Source organism: Anastrepha obliqua, chromosome 1, assembly GCF_027943255.1.
Source record: "Anastrepha obliqua isolate idAnaObli1 chromosome 1, idAnaObli1_1.0, whole genome shotgun sequence".
Taxonomy (NCBI): domain Eukaryota; kingdom Metazoa; phylum Arthropoda; class Insecta; order Diptera; family Tephritidae; genus Anastrepha; species Anastrepha obliqua.
The window spans coordinates 180049207-180071061 of NC_072892.1; the positions used below are offsets into that span (position 1 = coordinate 180049207).

Consider the following 21855-nt stretch of genomic DNA (forward strand, 5'->3'; position numbering starts at 1 on the left):
TATATTAAAAAATGCGGATACCATATTAAAAAAAAAATACCATGAAAAGGGTTTTCGAATATCAGGTGTTATTTTGAATAGTCCGCTATTTCGGTAGATGTCACTTTTGAAGCTGTCATTTTTTGATATCTGACAAATAGAAACTACGCCATTAATAAAAATGGAACGACACACGCTTAAACAACGCATTGAAATTATTAAAATTCACTATAAAAAAGGTGAAAATTTGGCGGAGACGGTTCGTAAAACTCGAACATTTTTGGGTCATCGTGAAGCCTCTTGTCGGACCGCAATACAGAAATTGGTGAAAAAACTCGAGCTGTTGGGACAAGTTAGTGAATAAAATTGAATTGCACTCAAATTATTATAAAATATTTCAAACCAGTCCATGCCTCATATTTTATGAGTTTTGTATATTTTCTTGTAAAACACTTTTCAATAAATCCGTTAATAAAATATTTATATGCCTTTTACCGCACAGCTGAGTTGCTGACAAAATTAAATTGAATTGAGTACAAATTATATATTATATATATATACATATATATTCCCGTATGTGCATACGAATCGATGTACAAATAAAAGCAATAACAACTTTCCCCCGCTCTACAGCTGTTTTCTTCAACACATAGCACCAACAAAAGTGCTTTTTATGTTATCGCTGTGCCCTTTATTTATAAATATCTAGCACACAAACAAAAACTCTGCACGTGGAGAGAACCTATTCAATCAACTAAAGCCAACGAAAAGTTTTATTTTGTAGACACACACACGCACAAGTATAACCGCACAAGTATATAAATTAGCGTAATTGTGTTGTGTGCTATGAATTGGGGAGATATAAATATAAGCGCCGAAATAGCTCAGTTGGGAGAGCGTTAGACTGAAGATCTAAAGGTCCCTGGTTCGATCCCTGGTTTCGGCAATTCTAATTTTTTTATTTTTTTTATTTTGGTTTTCGTAGATGTTTTTACGATTTGGTATTTTTTTGTTTTTGAATGCCTTTTTTTACTAATTAAAAAAAATGTTTTAAAGTGATGGAAATTTATATTTTGATTCTTATGCGCACCATTACATGTCTGTTTGTATATCTACTGTAGCTGTTTAGTGTTCACAAGTGTCAAATATGATTTTGTAATTTGAAAAAATCTTAAATCTTCCATCGGGTGCTTAATTTCCCGCCTTCTTGTATTATAAAAAGTTGCAAAATTTAATTTAAAATTAAAATACTTACTCAAATACTCACAGTTGGAAAAATAAATGTAAACGAATAGTATTAAAACAAAAAAATGGAAAACGAGTGTGTGCCGTCGAACAAGTTTTTTGCAACAAATATTTCATTTTTGATTCATCCAGTCCAAAATCACTTTTTTTTAATGTGCGCGGGTATATAAAATTTAGTTTTTTTTACTTGTTTGTGATCAATTTACATATGTAATAAAATAATAATCTTGGTAACACTAAACAAATTAAAAATCAAAATGAGTGGATTTTTAAACGAAATTTAAAAAGCCTTGCTTCAAAACACCAGTTTTAATGTAAACAAGAAATAGCATTTGAGAACGAGCATTTAAAAATATAATAGAAACTATGAACAAAATGGTCTCTAATAAGCGGAAATCATGGAATTGAGCATAATTCGTTACGTCTGACATTTCTTATATGCCTTAATAAAAAAATCCAATTAATATTATTTTTTTAGAAGCTGAAGTTGGAACTACGCATAAAGGCTTCATAAAGGCTTCGTGCTACTTTTTACAACCATTCTCCTACGAGTGGGGTCCTTTATGACCCCAAATATATTGTAATCTATTTTATTTCATTTATTTATTTAAAAGATCAAGAGTTATTAATAACCATTCCACTTACGAAATAAGCACTGGCTGTCAGGGCCTTCACCTTATGGCATCTTAAACTCGAGTACTAATATACTAGATAATTAACTAAACAAGAGGATGGGAGAGGGTAGTTGAGGAAGTGTTAGAAGATTAGTGGGTAGTGTGAGTTTGAGTGGAGTATCATTTTATATATAGATTTCCCAAAGAGTTAAAGTTTTAATTTAGTTAGTTTAATAAATTTCCAAATTAAGTTAATGCTATTGTCATCTGTGTTGTTGAGTCGATTCGAAAGGTCAAGGTTAGGATGAATTGCATTTTTAGTGTATTCCAATCCTGGCCAGGTATCGAGGAGGTGTGTCGTCGAGTAGTCGTTTGAGTTGTAAAAAGGGCAGTCTGGTTTGACTGTGCTGTTTAGGATGTGAACATGGGTTGCTATGGTAGGTAAGTAGGTATAGTGCTTGCCAATTCATACACCTAGGCCTGCTGTAGGCCCATTGTGATACCACCGGGGCTGCCCCCTCTTCTCACTCTACATTGTCCTCATTGAACCAACCTGTTGCTTTGATATATCTAACAAGACTTGCTATTTTTATATTGGCTACTTCTGCCAAGTTATTCAGGGAAATTTTTCCTAAAATATTGAACATTTTCTATCCAGGGCCAGTAAGTAGAAAGTGTTCCATAGTCTCTTCTTCTTCAATGTCGTTTCAGCTTCTGCAATAGTCGTTGTAGGGTGCTCCCAGTTGTTGTTGTTGTTGTAGCAGTAATTTTGCGCTGTCAGTGCAGCATAATCACCGGCCGTCTTCGTCTAGCTCATCTAACGGTAGGCCCAGGAAACTAGCTGTTTCGACGGGTTGGGTCCAGATGGAGAGGGGTGTTAGATGAGTGGGTTTGATGGAGCATGTGAAAAGGTTAGTATTCACATGGCGGACATATGTTTAGTATGTCGGGGTCGATTCTGACTCTCGGGGAAGTTGGAGCTCTTCGTCTGCGATGGGTGATGGTTGGACTCAGATAACTGCATTCGGGGTCAGGAGCTTAAGAAGGTGGGGAGGATATCCGAATGAATGCCGCTTATGGCCTATCTGTACACTGTCCGATCCAGTAGCTGTCTGCCCGTTTTGTCTTGGATCTCGTCCGCATAGTTGAGTAAATGCCTCCTGACGTGTCTGGGAGGTGGCACAGGCTCAAGCAGGTGTCGGCATGGGTGACGCCTGCGGTAACACCCTAGCAGAAACTGCTTGCTGAGCAGTTTGTTGTGCTCCTAAACAGGCAGCATAAGGGCCCCATCGTGTAGGTGTTGTAACGGTGACATCAACGGGATTTTGAACGTCGTTTTTTCGCCTGTGAACAACTGCTCCAGCGGCAAAAGCGGAAGGGCTACGGGTGATGAAAAATGGATTCATTACAGCAATCCAAAGAAAAGAAAGTCATGGGGACTGCCCGGTCATGCTTCTACGTCGTCGCCTCGACCGAATATTCCCGCTGCGATGGTTATGCTACGTATTTGGTGGGACCTCTAAGTTTGTGTTATTCATTATGAGCTGTTAAAACCAAGCGAAATCATCACTGGGGATCGGTATCGACGTCAATTGATGTGATTGAGCCGAGCACTGCGCGAGAAGCGGCCGCAATACGCGGAGAGCCATGAAAAAGTGATTCCACAGCATGACAACGCTCGGCCTCACGTTGCCAAGCCCATTAAAACCTACCTGGAAACACTGAAATGGGAAATCTCACCCCACCTGCCATATTCTCCAAATATTGCGCTGTCCGATTATTACCTGTTCGGATCGATGGCATATGGTCTAGCTGACCAGCAGTTTCATTCATATGAAGACATCAAAAAATGGTAGTAGCCAGCGATGGGCAATACTTTCAATGATTCACGTGTAATCATTTTTTCAGAATAAAGTTGTAATTTCATCAAAAAAGAAAAAAAAAAGCGAGAGCTTAGTTGCACATCTAATACATAGAATGCCACTATATTTCTATAAAAATATTAAAAAAATATATCAAATAAATAGTTTAAACTCGGTAATAATAGGTAATACGCTGCGTTCCTAATATTTTTAACACAGCTGTACAGGCCATATGATTTGAGGAATTTTGACTATCTTTCATACAGCCAATTGAAGCCACTGGTCGACGCAGGCTTATTATTGGCATTCGCATGCGGCCTGAAATGCTGGAAAAATATATCAAAAAATGGTGCTCTCGACTTCAAACTTACTCATACCTCAGACGTTGTCATGTGCACGAGATCATCTTCACTCATTTATGCTATCGATTAAAGAAATCTCATTTACCTAACGTTTGTGTTTTTTTTAATTTTTATTAACATTCTTGATAGAAAGGTCACACCCCATGTTGCTCAAGGCGCTAAAAGTTGTGAGCCTTTCAATGAATGACTTAAAATTTTAGTAATCAAATAAAATATGCAAAGCGATACAGATTCTCTGTTATTCGTAGTTGCCCAAATTTATAAAGGCCATAAATACAGCCATAAGCCAGTCATTAAAGGATTTGTCACCCCTAAGCACTGCGCTTCCGCGGCAAATTGGCAACAAAACGGAGACTTCAGCACCTAATTTGCAATGCACCTTTTGCTCTACTAGGCTTTGTTTGTCATAATTTAAGCCATCTAAAAATTGTACCCAAACATAGCCTCTGTTTGTTGTCATCGCATTGTTGAAGAGACTCCGCCTGGCTTGGCAGCAAAGGCTAAGCATGCGCAGGCCACACACTGCAGTCAATAATTGCAGCGCACGAACGGACTGCAGCGATCGAATTTGGTTCAATAGGACAAACAGAGCGCATTCTGACAAGCCTAGTATATACACACACATACATACACACACACCTACATAAATACGTTTATCTGCTATGTATGCCGCTAGAAACACAAATACCTGGTGAGAATCAAAGAAGTAAAAAAAATAAAATTAAACACAAAAAATAAGGCGGTCTCAGCCAGCTAGTCCATCCGCACGACACGGCTGGCATTCACGCGATAGTTGCGCCGATCGTCAATGTTGGTTTTGATGTGCGCTCGATGAATTCGTGAATTGACTGAATAAAATCTCAAGACCCTCTGCTCAATTTGAATTCAATGAAATTGTGTTGCACGCGCTGGACATGCATGCCACCGTGGCCACCACCACCACTTAGCAGTGTGACACTGCTGCATTGCTACGCTGCGCATTGTCCCATTTTCATGTCCACTTTGCCATTTCGCCATGCCAAGCAGACAGGCACACAGGCGGTTAGGCAGTTGCGCTCATTCATTTTTTCTTTTTCCATTGTCTCTTTTTTCTGTTTTCTGCATTCTGCTATGTGCTTTCTTTTCATGTTTCTTGCTTAAGTCTTTTGTTTGGAAACAAATGTGTGGCTTTGTGTGCGTGTGTGTGTGTGTGCGTGACTGTTGGCATTTTGCGAAAATGTGTCAACAACTGCGTTAATAATGCGATTTGCATTTCTTCCTCGACGCAGATATATATTTTGCATGTGTGTGCTTGTGTGTGTATGCGTGGGCAAGTAGGCGTCCAGGCGCTACCCTCTTCATGTTGTCTATTATTAAAATTTTATTGTATTTTTCACTGTTGGCTGGACACGTTGATTGAGTGTTGACCATTTTTTCTTTACTATTTTATGCCATGCATTTAATTTTTGTGTCTTTTGTGAAATGCATAAATTTCACATTTCCCTTGCATTTGTATCGTGGGCGCTTCTGCAAATGCAGCTATCAGCTGGTGCTCGCGAATGCACTCACACACATGTACATACATACACTTGAGTGCCGTAAACTGTGCTCGATGGCCAGTGGCCCATTCATTTCCAACTTAGTTTTCCACCTTCGCGCGGTCACATATGCCACTTTTTTTCTTTGCTTTTGCATATGGAATATTTGCAATTAGTTTTATAGGTGGTTGAATGGGATTAATATGACAATTGACCAAATCGAATAGGCAAGCTGGTGGCGCAGCTTTGATGGATTAGTCGGCGATGTGCCATATGCTTCTGGAAACCAATACGAGAGAATAAATCTTAAAGGAAAGGTGCGCTGGGCTTGTTGAAATTGTGCTTACAAACATACACATACGGACGAAATTATTCACAGAACTAATTTTTCATTCAATAGGTTGTACCTTTGAGAAAAAATTAATCTCATTATAATAAAAATAAAAATAATTCTAAAAAAATGCGAACACTTATTGTATATTTGAAACTAACACAGACTTGCCAAAACTTTGCTCCATGAAAAATATATTATATTAACAAAAACCACAGAAATATTCAAATATTTAAAGGAAGAAATTATTCACTCAATTGAATTTCAGAAATAAAATATTAAGTTAAATGAAATTTAAGCCTATTTGGGAAAGAGGTAACTATTTTTCTAAGTCACATTTGGACCCAATTTTCGCCATTCTTGTTGGGGTACCCGCTTTAGTTGCGTTTTGCTATATATACAGTGAAATCTCGATATAAGGAACTTCGTTATAACGAAAAACTCAACATAACGAATTTTTCTTTAAGCCGCTTGAAAAACCCTCGCTTTTAAGAAGTTTTTCATACAAAAATGCTCTATAGTCATAACGAATGAGTGGCCATTTCTTCGAAGGGAGAAAACAATAACAATGTTTATATCGGCCAATGCCTGCCAAAACTGAAGAATTTCATCGATAAATATCACAAAGGCGACGTAATCATGTTTTGGCCAGACTTGGCAGCTTGGCCATTATGCAAAAAAAAAAACATTGGATTGGTTAACGGAGCAAAAAATACCATTTGTGCCAAAAAAGGACAATCCTCTTAACTTGCCACAGGCACGTCCAATAGAAAATTTCTGGGCACTTCTGAAGTGGATGGTGTGCGAAAAGGGTTGGGAGGCACGAAACGACAACAGCTGATCAACAGAATCAAGCGAAAGTTGAAAGAAATCGATATAAGAACCGTCCAAAACTTAAATCGGGACATTCGCTCTACTCTACGAAAAATCGAATTCCAGTCCAGTCCATTGGGTGTAATCTATGTAAAGGTATTTTTGATATGTAACCAATCGACTGAAGTACCAAATAATAATAATTTTTAGTTCAATTGCTTAAAGCTTATTCTCTAATTTGTGGCGTGCGCATTGATGTTGTTCCACAATTGGATTTAGCCAGTTATGCTAATTTTAGCGACACGCCTACCAAGTTCATCCCACAAATGTTCGATGGCATTCAAGTCTGGAGACTGTGGTGGTGTTGAAGCATGTGAGACATATGACGTATGATCCATATACGCACATCGTGGCCGTTATATCCAACACACAGTTTTTGCACACTTTCCTGCAAGTTTTCTTTTAACATATAAAGGTACAGTGATTTATCCATAATACCATCAATAAGTGCAAGTTTACCCACTCCTGCCGTGGACATATCATACATCCCCACACTGCTACAGCTCCACCACCATGATTCACTGTACTTACTGTATTGCTTCTATCGAATTCGGTATTGGGTTTTCTGCAAACTCGAATACTTTTATCTGCTTGAAAAGTGTTGAATTTAATCTCGTCGCTTAAAGGAAATCAAGTGACTCAGTTTTAAATTCCCTTGCGAACTCTATCCTCATATTTTTTATTGAATTTGCTAATGAGTGGTTTCCTTCAAGCAATTCGCGAGCTATACCCAGCATGTTTCAAGGGCCTGCGAACTGTTTTCGGATGGATTTCTGTATTAATCTCATTAAACTTCTGCTATCACTTGCGTTGATGTAATTTTTGAATTATTTTTAATTTTTCTTATTATTTGGCGTTCATCCCTGAGGATCAATTTGTGAGGTCTTCCAGTATGGGGTCAGCTCTTCAGATTTTTGTCCCTTTTAAAATGTTTCATTGGTTACACAGGGTTCGGCACTCGAAGTGTAACCAATTAAAAAGCCAAAAATTTAGTTTGGAAAATTACTTTTATTCAATTCAAAGTAAAAAATGTGTGAAAATAATACAAAATTAAGAATCAATTTACTTTTGCTCGAAATGATAAGACGAATCGCACGAATCGAATCTAACGAATCGCAAGCTGCTCGAATGTGACTTGCAGGTATTTTGGCCCACTCGCGGCTCTTTCAACGCCTCGTGACGGGTGAATCACAAAGAGAATAAAACATCGGATTCGCGTGTGGAGAAATTGAGATCCATTGTGTGGACGTAATGAAGTTCGAAACGTTATTTTTTAGCCATTCTTGGTTCACTCGAGCTTTGTGAGTCGGTGCCGAGTCCTGTTGAAACGTCCATGGTCTGCCACCGAAATGTTTGTATGTCCACGGCTTCAAAGCAACCTCCAGAATACTTTCCCAATAAGATTTCGCATTTACCTTGACGCCATGAAAACGCTCGATGAAAACGATGGAAGAATACGCATCTGCGGTTACAGCGGCCCAAGCTGTCACCTGTGGCGGGTGCTGCCCTCTGGTGGCCAATCGATGGCTCAAATTCTCGTATGAACGGTCGCTCAAATAAACCCTATCGTTTTGGAAGTTTACGAATTGCTCAATTTGAAAAAATTTCTCGCCAGAAATCACAATGTTCAGAAATTGACCGCTTTCGGCCAAGTGAAGCAGCTCCTTCGTTTTCTCAAGTCTGAATTGTTGCTGCTTTGGTGGGAGATCAAGCGCCTTTTGGATCTTGTAAGGCTTCACTTTGAGATCAATTTTCAAAATGCGGCGGATGCTAGGGTTAAATATTTTCAGTTCTTTCGCCATTTGATTGACACTTCGTCGGGGATTTCGCTCAAGTCGCTTCTTAATTTTTTGGACCATTTCACGTGACGTTGCAGTCTTTTGATGACCACCTCCATGACGTTTCGCGATGCTACCAGGATCATTGTAACGAGTAATGATGTGATAAAAAGCTGTATTTATTTTAAGGTGCTCGAGTCCACGATCACGATGGTTGTCATTTTCCAGTTTGAAATCCATTACTGATTTTTTTTTCGCGTTTACTTTCGGGTAAATGCTTCCGCGCGTTTGTAAACAATACTCTGGACTGTCATGTAGCCAATTAATAGACAGCGAGCGGTCTGAAGTTGGTTACCCCGACAGGGAAAAAAAACCTCTTCAAAGCAAAAATGATCATCGAATTGTTTGTGACAAAGCCAAATTATCGCTATGTGAAGCTGAAAAGTGGTGTTAATGTAGCCAAAGACTCGATTCGGAAAGGCTTACGTGGACAAGAGCTCAAATTCAGAAGCACATTGAAAAAACCGTTGCTCTCATCATCACACATTGAAAAAAAAATTGCGTGGGCTAGAGAAAATTTAGAACTGAATTGCGCAAATGTGTCGTTCACGAATGATTCTGCTTTTTGCGCAAATAGTTGCATACGTCGATCATGGGAATGCTGATAATCGACAACTTTAAGGACCTGTCAAGCATCTAGTTAAAGTTCATGCTTGGGACTGCTTCTACGAAAAAGGGTGTGGTCATTTATTTTTGCTTACTGCCAATTTGAATGAAGTTTTTATGAAAAAAATTTACCAACTTTACGTCTAACGTGCATCCTGCAGTCAGAGTCCATTGAATTGATCGTGGATCCGTCGTAGTATGTGTTATAGATGCGAGTTGCTTAAAGGAAATTATAAAAGATCAAATGGTTTCGAAGGATCAGGTAAGCATATTTTATTGTATTCAAGCTTTGGTTTGCTTATTTTTTTTTTACTTAATAAAACATCCTGTCCCAATTTGTTTCTGACTCCATTAGTAAACCACAATTAATTGGGCACACCCATTTCTTTGTGGATTTCGCTTTCCCGACAAAAATCCGCTAGTTAGTTTAATTAACGGGGCAGTTCTTCCGCTTCCTGTCGTTCGCAAATAAAATCGAAAGCAGACCCATGTTTGTAATCACAAATTTATTGACTTAACATCACCTTTCGCAGCAGTAAACACTTATTAAATATATAAAAAACCTCGCTGACAACGACCAACTGTCGATCAAGCGATCGCAAATATTCAAAAGCGAAAGGAAAAGTGACCCAATCTAAAGATCACGAAAACAGCCGGCATAATTTCTTTGTGCCATTTGAAGCGTTGGATAACCACAAATTCGCGTGAGTCTGGAGCAGTTCACCTATTCAGCTATTTCAGCTCACAATGCCAATTTATTTCATTCCATATTGAAAAAGTACGAAAAAACAGCACTCCACACTAGGCAAAAAATCACCCCTACTCATTAAATGTGATGTGATGGAATCCTGCGCAAGATCCATGTGTCGCATAAAAAACTCATGCATATGCGCAAAAAATTATAACGCACCCTCGCATGCGTGCGCTGGCAGCCGGTTGCGCACTCCAAAGCCAAGAAAAAAATCCAAAGTGATTAGATGATAGAAAAAATTGAAGGCACACAAAATAACTCGCTACCGCGGTGAAATCGTACGCTGCGGTGGTGGAGATGCCAAAGATACGTACACATCGTGGTTGTTGCCGTGCCGTGGTTCGGCAGCACCCCTGAACGCTGACAATGGTACGAGTAGAGGCCAATGCCACTTAGAATGCGAGGTTCCTTTCACTTTTAACGAGTAGGTTTTTGTTACGTGAATTCGAGAGCTGTAAGCGTAGTTTTTGCTTTACTTTTTTATCTGAACTCAAATCCTTGGAGTGGCGCTCCAACAGACGCAGCAATTATGGTCTGTTGAAGGAATGAATAACACGGCGGATACTAGCGCCACTTTTCACTTTCATGCAACATTCAAAGAAAAAAAATCATAAAGAACAAAAAATCTGTGAAGCTGTTTCACTTCCTTTCTTCCGTTTTCTAATTCTCTACTTTTTTATGATATCTTTTTTTATTCTCATTTTCAGGCTTAGAATGGAATCGCTTGCAAGAGGCGTAACCAGATTGGATGCACGCGCGGCAACGAAAGTGTGTGTAAATTGCATTTTTTATATGAATAAGGCCAGTGGCAAACTCCTTCCCCTCCAGCAGTGCAGCATGTGTTGTGTGGCCTTTGTACTAGTCCTTTCTTCCTTTTTTATATTTCTCAGTTTTTAAATGAAATTTGAATAGCAAAAAAAGGTGCTGAAAACATTCTGTTGTGGCTTGGTTTTTTATTTATATCTTACGAGTTTTTGTTCTAAAATCTCAAAGGATATTCAATACTGTGGGCGCTCCCATGGCTTCTAAGTCAGCGACGGTTTTTACCAGCTGATGGACTATTTTTTGTAACATTGAATATTTTAACTATGAGGTTAGAGGCTCGTGCCAAAGATGTTTTTTATGTGTATTTTTTCGATTATTTTGGAAGCACGTGGCTGGCTGATAAAGCAAAGGCAGCTGCGTTATATAAGAAAACAGAAGTAAGTTTAAAAGCTGCAAAAAAAAATATTTTATTATAAAAAAGATACATCAAAAGCGAGAACTCATAAGTAAATGGTCCAAAAACTATTTATATAGCGCAAGTGTTTTTCGAGATCTAACTAAACATTTGATATTGACTCGAATTTTTGTTTCTAGACTAAGGAAACTATTGTTTACATAAGTAATCAAGGAAACTTTTGTTGACATAAGTAAGACACATTTTGCATGCTATATTTTTAATTTTCTATAAAGGTGCAGTTCATTCTATAACAAAAACTTTATAAAGCAAAGTTTCCAACTTTGTACAAAATTCACAAAAATTTAACAAATTACAAAAAAAAAATTTCGACTTTTAATCAACTTCTGCGTATGGAACTTTATAACCCATTCAATTTTATAACAATAAAGTATGAGTTTAAAGTTGCTTAAAAAAATAATTTTTCAGAATTTTTTTGCATGCGATTTTAAGTCTTTTCCTCTATATAAAATGCTCCGAACATTTGCTCATACGTCATGAAAACTTAGAAAACTATCATTTGTAGGGAGCTCCCGAAGATAAATAATGATATAACAGTACCACTGGATATGCCGAGGATATTAAGGCCATTGTATTAGGCAAAATTATGGACCAAGCGCTGATCCTCATATCGGACTGGTGTCGTTGTGAAGGATTATCTAGTTATTAATTCTAGCAAGACAATCATTATTCCTTCTAAAAACAAATTCAAGTTGGACCCTGGTACAATAATTGTAAGGTACTTGAACAAAGTAAAATATCTAGGTGCTATCTTCCATAACGTCTATATTGGAACTCTCTCCTCGAAGCTGATAGAAAAAACCACTAGAGCCGTGTGGGTCTATCGAAGCGTTTAAGGCAGAACTTTTTTTCTTGTTTTTTGGTGGGTGAGGTAGGGTCCGAAATGACTTCGCACTTACAGCGACCGTCGTCAACTGCGTCGACGAGTGTAGCCACAAAAACACTGCCTGATCTCAATAAAATCAGTTAAGGAGCAAGCTTTTGGCTGTCCATCACCCGCGGGGAGTTCAGCTGCCGCTGTTGCTTGTCTTCATTGTGGCGTGTTAGGGTACCAGAGATTCACTCAAGGATGGAGCTTGTGCGCGCTGCCACTCCGTTGGTTCGTCGTTGGCTCGTTGCCAAGGAAGCTGAATTACTTTCAACTGCTTTGTTTGTCGCCGGTGTGTTACTTGCAATAGCTGCTGGTTGCGGTGGATTTCTATTAAAAAGTTCTATTAATAATATAACTCCTCCTAAATACTGCAGTTCCTCCTTCATGCATTATTGTTGTTTTCTTCATTGCGTTTATGGGTACCAGTGTTCAGAGCCAGACTTCAAGCCGCAACTAATGGGGAGTAATCTCAACCCAACCTACATGGGTTGAGCACTTTGTGAGATCTGCCAGGTTTTAACTGGGCGTAGAAGCAACAAACCCTTCTCTTAGTAATTTCAGTTAGATTTCACTCCACCTACTTAGATTACAGAAGTTTACTGCCCCATGCCGATCACAATCTGATTCCGATCCAATATGCCACAATAAGGATCTTGCTGGAATCAATCCTGATGGCCCGCAGGCTGCACTGTCATATAATCACCAGCCGCTCCTAACACGGAGAACAGTCGCTGGCCAGGTAGCCGCCCCTGGATTTTTTACCATGTTCAGCATGCCGTTTCCTTGTTAAGGGGACACATATTTGTATAAGGCGGTTTCTATTCGCTTTTGACACAGAAACCTCATCGGAACAGCTAGCTTTTATACCGCGCCCTCCGTCTCTGCTGCTCATTGTCGGGGGTTACTTATTTGTCAAAACTTATTCGCAACTAACCTGCTATTACAAGCTGTCCGGCTATCCGCAACCTGCCGACTCCCACGGTACAGCTCATCCTAGTCGTCCGATCCCTAGGGAGCGTGGAACTGCGTGGGGAAATAGACTTTAAAATGATTCACTAGATGTGTGCTATACTATGTTCCAATACCCATAATCACCTAAGCCTCCATTGTTTGGTGGCCACAAACCAAACAGGTAATCACTAAAAAAATCCTTGGTAATTTTCAAAGACAAGCCTGCTTGAAAATAACTGGTGCCATGAACAGCTACCCCACAGTTGCTTTAGAAGCGATAGTAGGACTATCCCCACTGCAGATTTTCCTTAAAAAATGTGTAACCAGAAGTGTATTCAAATCTTACATGGAAAAGATCTCCCTGACTTTGTAATTAATTATTAATTATTCAATCCCAGAAGTCTCGATTGGTTCGCAGACGGTTTGAAAAAAAAAATACTGAAGTTGTTTCTTTGATCCAAACACGTATATCTCCGAGCCAATGGGCAAATGACCTAGCGTCTTTCAGGCTGAAACTCGAGCGATTTTAATCTATGCGAGAATAAATCTTATGGGAACAATAAGGTGTATGCACCAAGCTATATTAAAGGCACAATGTTCACATTCTGTGGAGTCGATATTAGTGTGTGAAAGTAAAATGCTTTAACCACCTAAAGCAACTAACAAATTGTACTTTGCTGGGTTTCAGTGTTGCTGCAAAGTTGGTTTCAGAAGTCCTGGCTTTCATTTAAAAAAGTATCGCGCTGACAGTACGACATGTAATCCTTACATAAGACGAGCGAGTGGAGAGCTCCGAATGAACCAAAACTACGTCGTTTTCAATCAAAAAAGAAATCGATGCTTACGGTTGTTATGGATTACCACGGTATAGGTAGGTAGGTGAAGTGGTTGAAATGCTAGTTTCCTCAAGTAGCATTAAAGCGCCGTGTTGATACCATTATGAGATCTCCAAAAGGCAGAAATCTACAGCCAGCCAGAGCTGTTGATATAATGGCGAAGATTGATGGGATTTAGGTTGACGCTCTGCCCCACGGTATTGTACACCACGATTTTTTTTGTTTGGCGTTAGGAGACGTTTTCGTGAAGCAATTTGGCAAAAAAGAAAAGAATCGTGGGAACAGTTCGTGGATTCTTCACCCTGATAACTCACCGTCGCACAGTGAATTTTTGACCAAGAACGAAACGAATATCATCCAAGAGTCATCGAATTCACCTGATATGGTTTCTCTGTTATTTTTTTCTATTTCATCGAGTCCAAACCGAAAAAACCACTACGGTGAACGCGTTTTACAGTCAAGGAAGTAATGGAAAAAACGAAGACGATTCTGAAGGCTATACCGAAAATAGAGTTCCAGAAATGTTTCGAGAGCTAGATCGAACGCTGGTAACGCTGGAACGATGGTAAGACCGTTGTAGTTGATGGCGATAATATCAGTTTTGATGAATAAATTTGTATTCCGAGAACTTTTTCACGAAGAAGAAGGTATTAAAGCCTAGGAATTTCTCTTTAAATAGAGATTCATGAAAGCCACGAAATTGAAAAGTTGTAGATTAAATCTGATAAATCTGCGCTTCACGCACGGCGAGTAGCATTTGCCAACTCGTAAGTGAGGAAGTGAGTCAAAAGTGAGTTACTTTTACATCGAATGGCGGCAAAAGAAAAAAAATTATACAAAAATATTGCATTAGTGGTTAACATAGCTTTCATATATTACAAATTGCTCTAGATGGTCTGAAGTACAAACGGCATCAGCTGCATACATAAACATAAAATACAGATATACAAGTACATACACACAATTTCCATGGGAATGTTCTAGGTTGCACAACCACGTTTTACAATTTAAACGGAAACGCGTTTTATAGTACACTACAACAAATACTTTAGTTAAATGTAAAATACGCTTACAACTGATGTAAATTTGGGAAATTTTGTGGTACCACATGGCTGTAAAAGGTATTAGGGCGCCAGTAAAGGCAGCTACGAGGCTACTGGAGGGACACAGATGCAACCGTGGATGCTTAGGCGTCCCTTTTTCAATGTATTCGCATACGCATACAGTGAGCGATGCTTCCAGAATTGGCGTGCCACGTGCAACAAAGTTTGCCATCAGTTTTACTACTGCAAAAGCAACAAAAATTGGATACATACAACGTTGTGCGAAATCGTCACCGACTGTAATAAACGTAGAGCCAGAGGATGGATTTCATTTTAATTTCATAGAGCCGGCACATTTTCGTATACATAGATTTTTTTATTATTACTATGTGGTCAGAGGAGTGTGGGTCAGTGGACTAGCTACATTGTCTATTACACAAATTTGTAGTCACTGCAAAAATATTTAATATGGAGGTATCGACTGAAAAGAATCCAATAAGGCGCAAACTGGAAATAGACTGAACTGTTATTGAACAAATGATGAAGTTTAAATACCTCGGGGTGGAGACCACAGCATTATTAAGGGGTTAGTGGTAGTCAGAGGCCCACAAAAATTATGATTTTCAATAAGTTTTTTTGGCTAGTCAATTGATTTATTTTACAAAAATAAAAACATAGCATTGATGCATCATTTTCCGACTTGACTTTGGTAAAATTAAAAAAAAATTAGTAATTGTAAAAGTAATCGCTGTTCGTGTGGAGCCTGTTTCTCCAGAAGTCCCTTGCGGTGATCATCGCAAGTCCTTGTAGATTCATTTAAAATCAAGGACAAGAGAAATTAGTTTTATTAATAGATAATCTTGTGTCTGATCGAAGCTCTTTTTTCAAAATTAACAATATGGCGGACTCAGTAAATATTTTTCAGATTTTCGAGAAAAAAACCGAGAACTAATTGTTTAAAAAAATCATAATTTTTGGAAAAAAAATTCTTTGATCAGGCACGAGTTTTTTATGCAACATCCATTTTTTCAGCAGCGCCCGAGCACCTTTTGTTAATTGTTGAATAACTTGAAAAGTATATGTCGGATTTACTTCAAATTTTCACACATGTTATAATTAGATGTTATACTTTAAGAAAATGCAAAAAAAAATCCTTTTTTTTTTTTTAATTCTGACTAACAATCCCTCTAGGAAGTGCGACAAAGATGTGCTTCAGGGGGCAACGTATTCGAATGCTTGAGAACATAATATGGAGGAATAAGTACTTATGAACTGAAGATAAAACCCGAATATACAAATCTGTGATAAGATCCATTCTGACGCATGGCGCAGAGGCGCGAGTTGAAATTGCAAAAACAAAACAAATGCTACTCACTACAGAAATGCAAGTATTACGATCCATGGCAGGAAAAACTCGTCTAGATTGCATAAGAAATGAAGCAATAAGGAAGGAAACGAATTTTGCTGACAGTGCTGACTTGCTGACTGAGGGCTAAAGGCGCGCTTGGAATGACCATATAACAAGGGCACCTAGCAATCGGGTATTAAGGTTTGCTAGAGATTCTAAACCAAACGGAAGAAATGCATCAGAAAAACCTCCAAAATGATGGAAGGAGAGCTGAAAGAGACACATACAATTCTTTTTATTACATTTTATTCTTATTTTATTATAAAGGGTTTTCAATATAAATGATCGGGTGTTTATTTCATTATAAAGAGGAAGGTATGCCGTTAATAGTGGAAAATAACAGCAGGCAAATGACCACCACGACAACGCTTACACGACAATATCCTTTTCATAAAGTTTTCCATAACCGAATTGCAAAGTGACTGCCCTATGTCCTCGATAGCCTCACGGATTCCATCTTTGGGGTCTTGAATCGACCCTGGGCTGTTGGCGTAGACCTTCTCTTTCACTTGAACCCAAAGAAAAAAGTCACAAGGTGTTAAATCACAACGTTGTCCAGATCAATACCATCCAATTCCGGCCCTAAAAAATCGTTAATCATCTCTCGATAGCGCAATGCATTCACCTGTAACACCTGTTATAGGAAAACCCTTTATTCGAACTGTGATTGTAATGAATTTTATGTTTACTCTTTGGTTGATTGGTTAAAGTGGTGATTCATCCAGAATCCGGATTGCCCCGGGTTGACATTCTGTCCTTTCATAAGGCAGGGCATTCGCAGAGGAAATGGAACCATTTGATTCCTTTTTTCCCGTTGCTTAAACTGCGACAGTGGGTGTTGTCAGGGATGCACCTTTTGGCTGCTTGTTCTCCGACAGAGAACAAAAGCCAGTTATGACTGCGAGTTATGACTCAGTCTTTAGGCGTCCCGTAGCTTCATGTTTATCAATGTTGACGTTTGTTTGTGGTTGTAGGTGGGCCATAACGTTCTGCTAATTTTACATAATGTCAGATCTCTTCATCTTCAATCCGCGATTGAATTCTTGATTGCACCTAATGGTGTGAATACCGATTCTTCAAGAGCGTTATTCATGGTAGATTTTCCTATTGCCAGTTCCTCTGCTTTTTCGTTACCTTCAAAGTTTCGATGTTCCGGAACCCAGATTGAGGTAACGTTGTAGTTTTCATTCAAGTTGGTAAGGCTATTCCTACTTTGTTCCACAAGTTTAGAGGCTGTTGTAGCCGAGCCCAGTGCCTGGATTGCAGCTTGGCTATCCGAAAGAATAGCGATATTACACTTTAAAGAGAAATCTGCGATTAGTAGGCTACAGGCTTCCCCAATTGCAAGTACTTCCGCCGGAAGACACTACAGTCATTACGAAGACATGCAGATTTTTCAATTTTAAGCCTATGGGAGTACCTGCTCCAACACCACAATTCATTTTAGAGGCATCTGTATAGACTGTAGTGTCGAAGTTGTTTAGTGGAAGTCCCTTACTCGATTCCTCCTGAGGTGGAAAGAGAGTGGATAAATTTTACACGTTTAATGAAATGTAATTTATATTGCGTGGAGAAAAGCAGGCAAGAAGCCTATAATAAAAGAGAAAGAAGAATAAAAAGAAGTAGTCACGTTGCTATATTTCAAGGTAGTCAACTAAACTGGTTTTAGCCATCTAGAAGAGCAGTCAATATTGAGTAGTTGGTTCGATGTAAGGCGTTTTTCAATAGGTGCGCTTCAACTTTTTTCCGATAGGGAGGGCGAACGACGCAATATTTTTTATTTTTCGCTTGTCATTTGTAAACTTCATTAGTATACATTTCATCATGGAACGCTACACACTTGAGCAACGATTGCAAATCGTGCACATTTTTTATGAAAATAATCGTTCTGTTGCTGCTACTTTAAGAGCATTACGGCCAAAAAATCATCTTCAGTGATGAAGCTCACTGTTGGCTCAATGGCTTTGTCAACAAGCAAAATATGCGTTACTGGGCAGAATGCAATCCATACGTTATTCATGAGGCACCGTTGCATCCCGAAAAAATCACTGTTTGGTGCGGTTTACATGCCGGCGGCGTAATTGGCCCATATTTTTTCGTTGACGAGAACGATCAAATTAGTTAAAAAAGTCAAACCGTTTGTGTTTTATTAAAAAAAAAAGTTGAAGCGCTCTTACTGAAAAACGTTTTAGTAACAAACAGTCAGGAATGAAGGACGCAACTTTTTAGATATGTGCCAATTGCTAGTTTCGACCGCAATTCAATGGAAATCATTAGCGGGCATATACACTTACAATAAATTTCCAACTGAAAATCTCCAAAAAAAAAAAAATTCCACCAGTGCTTCTCATTTTTCAAAGCAATTCCCATTGGCTCACGTAATTTGAGAGAAATCTCTGGACAACTGAGTTGCAGAATATCAAGCATCTATCAGGATACATACAGGTACACATGTTTCACCAATGGGGCATCACTAATACATGTGAGACACACACATCCCGTATAATCACGCGTTTCGCTCCTGCTCGGTCAAAGAGTGGCGTCAAGGAAGCTGTGCATAACTGATAAGGCTAGAGTAAAAATTCAAACGAAATACTCTTACGCTAACGAACGTGCCACCAGCAGGGTGTTGGCTTGGCCACCGTGCACTTACTATGTTGCCTGGTTGCCTGTTAGCAGAGTCTACAGATACTCTTTTTCATGGGTAAAATTACAACGCCCACGCAATCGACATATCCAGCGGCACTTTTTTCTTAATATTTTATGATTTTGGCTAGTCCATTTAGGGGAGGTTCAACCACACACACACACATACACATATTCATATCATGAATTGATAATAATCACAGGCCACGTGGGAATTGTGAGTGACATGCGGTTGGCACGCACACACGCACATGCAGACCACCATAGGGAATATGATTGGCGCTAGAATGTTCGCTGCCGGCATCGGTGCCACGTGGCCACATTCACTGCAGGCGCTGCACACAAATTCTTATCAGAGCGGCGACAGTATTAGGTGCACAAAATGGCGCAGCAAGTGGGTTGTGGTTGTGATACCTACACACATGGCCATGCTAGAGCGCACCTCCTTCAAGGGAATTATGTGACGGCGAAAGAAATTCTTCGGATACAAACATAAAATAGAAAAGAAGGCGCGGGCGCCTAAAGGTAGGCAACTTGTGGAGAAGGTTCATATATCATTTATGGCAAGCAATAACAATAATCCAACAATTGGCGGTTGGTTGGTCGAAATAAATACATACACACATACGACAGGCTACGAATATATGTGCGCACATACTAGTGGATGGGATGCACACAAAAGTGTGTGTGTGTGTCTGCTGGCGTGAGTGCTATTGAGAAGTGCGCATGTTTGCTTTTCCACCCCACAAAGGCAGTGCATCCTGTCGGCAGCCAACCCCAGTCGCGTCTACGAAAACACGCTCGCCACTCACTGCATACCAAAGTGTCCTTTCGTAAAAGTGAGCGCTATAACGCCTAAAAGTGCACCACTCCTTCTTTGCATTGAATTACCATCCACCGCCATACGTCTGCTGTGCGCCTGTTGAAAAACGACGTCGGTGGCCTGACTGTTTTCACATTAAAATGCGAAATTTATTGTCGCATATCCATCAATTTGCGCATACCGTGCGAATTTTTTCGCCTGCTGACAACTAATTCCGTCAGGTAAGTTTTTCTATTGGTGTGCTTTCAGGCGTTTGCCGCATAGTTTTCCATTACTCATATAAGGGTAGGGTATCTAATATTCTAAACAACTCTGAGCAATGGCATTTCTAACCGTGAGCTATTTTCTAAAATTTCTATGCGAATATTATTTGAACAGGCGCTTATAAAGTGGCAGTGAGCTAACGCGGCGCCAGCTAAAAATGTCTAACTTCCATTCGTACGCCACTCAATGCGCGTATGCTGCAAGGCGTTGGTGTTTGAAAGAGATATCAAATAACTTTGGTCTCCCGGTTGGCAGGGAAGCGTCGTTAAGTTGCTGTAAGCGTTGAATTTTTTGCCGAGTGCATTTATTTGTAGAAAAGCGGTTAGCGCAAAATTCTTCGTTTTTATGGCGCGAAGCACTTGCAACCCTGTGCTGTTATCCTGTCGAAGTGTGACGAAAATGGAAATTTTTCGAACTTTGCCGTGTGGCATTCGTTGCGTTTCCTGTACTTTATGCGAGCTGCATTGGGCTATTGGATACTAATTTTCGGTACAGAAATGAGGGGTTGGGGAACCATTTCGGATATGTTGTTATGTGCGAGCATATCGCAAAGTGCAAATTTCATTGTTTAGCATTTGCAGCAAAAACTCCGTGGGCCAGTAATCAATTGGACATTATCTTTTTTTTTCATTTTTAAGTGGCAATTCGAGTAAATTCTATCGGATTTTCCCAAACAGCTCGATGACTTTTTTAATTTGGGCAATGCTTTACTTTAAAAGCTGAGAGCTAGTTGTAGTTTCTGTTCAATTGTCGAATAAATTGTTCGCCATTTGCTAAAGATATCCGCGGAAAGCAGCCCTATAATGGAGTCTACCTCTGCGAGCGCAAGTAAGAAATTGCGGCTTATTTTAAGAGATGAGACCACTGTAAAAATTTCTGTTAATCGGTTTTCTTTAATAAGAATATGCATTAATACAAGTAGCTATTAATATTATGTTTTAGAAGAAAAACAAATACTCAAAAGAGTAAAGTAAGAAAATATTTAGTAGATCTTTGAACTTTTTCATGCGTTTTTTTTAACTATATACTTTCCTCAATTCGGCTGAACTAATAACCCAAAGAATCTTGAAAGTTTATATTGCACATGAAAGTACGGAGGGGTTTGGTTTGATATATTGTACAACACTGGTTTTTTCTTGGTAAACATTTTTTGAATTGTTTTCTATTTTTTTTAAGCGCCGTTTGTGCAAAAATAAATACATGGCATGAAATGGTTGCAAAACGAGGACCTGCCGAAATCGCCTCATGTATTTTGAAACGCATTTCATGTAACTACGATTTACTTAAAAAGGGAGAAATAAGGAAAATAATAATATGGTCCGATAGATGCGTTGGACAGAACAACAACTGGACAATAATTTCATTATGTAACAGTCTTCTTATGAAGTATTTTTCTGAAATCAATCAAAAATTTTTGACTTCTGGACACAGCTTTCTTCCATGTGATTGAGATTTTGCACTTATTGAAAAAAGAAGAAAACTTCCCAACTTTTTGTTCCCGAAGATGTTTCTTTATTAATTGCATCTACGAGACAGTCGAATCCATTTAATGTACAGAGCCGGGCCATATAGCGTTTGCTTTTTGAACCACCTATTTTTTTGAGAATGGTAACACAAAGACAAGTCAAATGTGTTCATAATTTACTTAAGGTTTGACATTTGCGAAATGGGACGCTATACGCTTGAACAAAATTGGGAAATATTGAAAACCTATTTCCAAAGTGGTGAGTCTTCTTCTTCTTTTCTGATGAAGCTCATTTTCACATCGGTGGCTACGTCAATAAGCAAAATTGTC

At 39.0% G+C, this 21855-nt stretch overlaps 1 non-coding gene across 1 annotated transcript; it reads left to right on the top strand.

Annotated features, from left to right (window-relative positions):
* Window positions 1–852: 852 nt before the first annotated feature.
* On the top strand, window positions 853–925 carry Trnaf-gaa (transfer RNA phenylalanine (anticodon GAA)). Its single transcript has one exon. It is a non-coding gene; the product is annotated as a tRNA-Phe (tRNA).
* The last annotated feature ends 20930 nt before the right edge of the window (window positions 926–21855 follow it).